The sequence below is a fragment of the Papio anubis genome, chromosome 9, assembly GCF_008728515.1.
Source record: "Papio anubis isolate 15944 chromosome 9, Panubis1.0, whole genome shotgun sequence".
Taxonomy (NCBI): Eukaryota; Metazoa; Chordata; class Mammalia; order Primates; family Cercopithecidae; genus Papio; species Papio anubis.
In genome coordinates, this window is record NC_044984.1 from 78,285,616 (window position 1) to 78,288,702 (window position 3,087).

The window sequence follows — 3,087 nt, forward strand, 5'->3', positions numbered from 1 at the left end:
TTCCCGCTGTGTCCCCTTTACAGCTCCCCTTCATGCTGAGAGCCACTTTCATCAGCAATAAGATCGCCTGCATTTACCATCTTCAATTTGTTTATGCAAACTCGTTCCTCCTGGATGCCAGACAAGAACTTGAGTGCCATGAGTATGGGTGCAAAAGGCTGTCACACTGTCCCTGCCATGAGCTGTTAACATTTAAGCCATCCACGAATGACAAAGCTGAAAGGGCACTGGTAATACTCCTCCTGGGGCTTCAGGGGTCATGGGCTACCCTTGCCCCAGATGCTGCCACAGGGCCCACATGGAATTTTGCTCCTGCTGGTGCCCAAATGTACTTGCTCCAGCTCCTACACCCACTCACCTGCATGCCCCCTCCCATGAGGGGTAGAACACAGAGGGTTTGAGGGAGTGGAGTTCACTGCTGCCAGTGCCGAAGTGACTGGTTAGGTCCAGCACGCGTGTACTCCAATTCCCACCTACAAAAGGGTCAGGGAAGTATCTTACTTCATAATGGTGACTAGATTTTGCATCTGAGTAACAAGTTAAATAATTAGATGTTGCTATATTACAGTTCTAGTAAGGACCTATATATGTCAGCTTGTTAAGTTTTCACAACACTGTGAAAAATATTCTACTTAATCAACTTTTTAAAAATTAGAACCTGAGATTTAGGTACATAAAATAAGTGGTATGAGGTCACACAATTACTAAGTTAGTAGAGAAGAAAGTAAGTTCTCCTAAAGTTGTTTTGCAATCATAATCAGAATGTAACATTTGGCTATATTTTATTGACCAAGTAAAATATCTCTGCTACCTCATTTTCTGCCAAATTGTTTAAAAAACATCAAATGACTTATAATCCTTTATTGATGAGTGATGTTATAGATTTACTGATATAATACAATTAGAAATAAATATTAATTGATTAAACTATACCAAAACTTTCACATAATCAGCTAGGGAGAACTTTCTAGTAAACATATATTAACTTTGCCAGATCAGCAATTTCCCAATTTAAAATATTATAGAAAACTTTTATCAAGGGAATATCATTGGTGTATTATTGAAAAAATTACTCACAAAAAATTTATATGCTTTAAAACCATAAATTTATGCATAGATGCAGAAATTTGTATAATTTATAATAGCTAATACTTATTGTGTGCTTATTGTTTGTATGCAATGTTAGCCACTATTTCTAGGTGCTACAGGTGTATAAATTCATTTAGTACTCATAATACTCCTAAGAGTTGAATTACTAATATAAGTAATTATAATTATTTTAATTTTAAAAATCAGAAAACTGATGAGTACAGAGAGTACAGCATTTGTCTAAAGTTGCAATTAATAAGTGTCAGAGTTAAATCTGAAGACTCTGCTGTGGCTTCAGGGTCCTTGTTCTTATGCACTGCAAAATACAGTGTACTTACTTCTTGCTTTTTCTTTTGACGGCCTTATCAAACTAAAAAGTAGTTTATGTTGCTATGAAATATATCATTTTGTCATAATAACTACAATAATGTTTTAGCAATTATAATTGAAAACTAATGTGTATCTTTCATTCTGACCTGGAATTTTTAAAGGTATACATAGAAACTCATGTTTTGACATAGTAACATTTGTTTGCATTCTTCAGGAAATGATTAGATCCATGTTAATGTGAAAATAAGGCTAAGTATGTGAGATACATAATACATCAATAGGGTACCTAATTTTAAAAAAAGTAACAATACAGTAATTTTTAAGAGTTATTTTTGTGCATTCACTGATACATTTTTATTTTGTATTGTCTCCCTCTTTTAGTGCCTTAATTAGGCTCTACAGTTTCTGAGGGAACTGGTTTATTATACGTAGTTGTGAATAAACCTGAAGTTACCCCTGACATTTATCTTCTTTCATTCTTTTTTTTAATTCCAAAAAATGTGTGGAAATTTTGAGGAGCTTATATTGTTTGACCTTAAGATTATACATCCCCTAGATTGCATTTTTCTTGAGTATTCATTCTCATTTCTAAGATGGTATACATTCCTATCCTTGAACTCATAAACATTGATATGAAAATATCCAAAATGTCAAGGATATAAAAATAAATGATCTGTGATTTCCCAAGTTGATGAATGGATATTCCTATATATTTTAACATGCACACAACATAAGTTTAAATGTCACAGCACATTATACAATACAATAATTACATGTTTTCTATGTGAATTAATAAAATTGGGAAAAAGGAAAATGGGTTATCTTTGATTATCAGCATAGCTTATCTTCCTTAGACATTTTTTTATTTTGAGTTTACATTTTAAGGACAATATTTTTTATCCACTAATTTAAAAAACTCAAAGAAATGAATACAATGACTTTTTAATAATAATATTTAGCAGAAAATTATGAGCATTAACAAAAATTTTGAGTCCTAAATAAATGCCAAGCACTATTTTAGGTTTTAACTTACTCAATTTTTATAACAAATCTGTTGAATAAGTGTTATTGTTATTTGCCTAGAGAGAATAAGTAACTCGTGCAGTGTGCAGAAATGACCTAATAGAGACTGACTACTGTATCTAGTCTCCTTAAAAAAATCACTGTTTCCAAATAGCAACTACTTTTGCTTTTCTCTGTTTTCCTAGTATTCAAAATTAATAATTAGATCTAATAGATACTGAGTGCCAGTTATGTGTCAAGCTATGTATTATCACATTCAATCCAGTCCTCTCCACAAGCAGAAAAAGAATTATTATTATACTTAATTTACAAATGTGAAAACTGAGTCTTAGATAATTAGTGGGGGTAAGCCTGCAAAAGTAAAAAAAATACTATTGGAAGTTGTTTCAAATCCAGAAAATCTGATCAAATCCATATTTAAAAAACTGTCTTCGCTGCTTTCCCAATAGTTACCTATATGCTGACATTTTATACTAGTGTAATAATAATGCATCTTGTATTTTTATGTTTTCATTTGTACATTTAGTTTAGTATTATAAATACTTTCTTATAGATCTAGATAGAGTGTGTAGTCATTTTATGGTTTAATTATGGTCCATGGAGTTGATATGCTATAATCTTCATAATTATTTTTTGATTTAGATA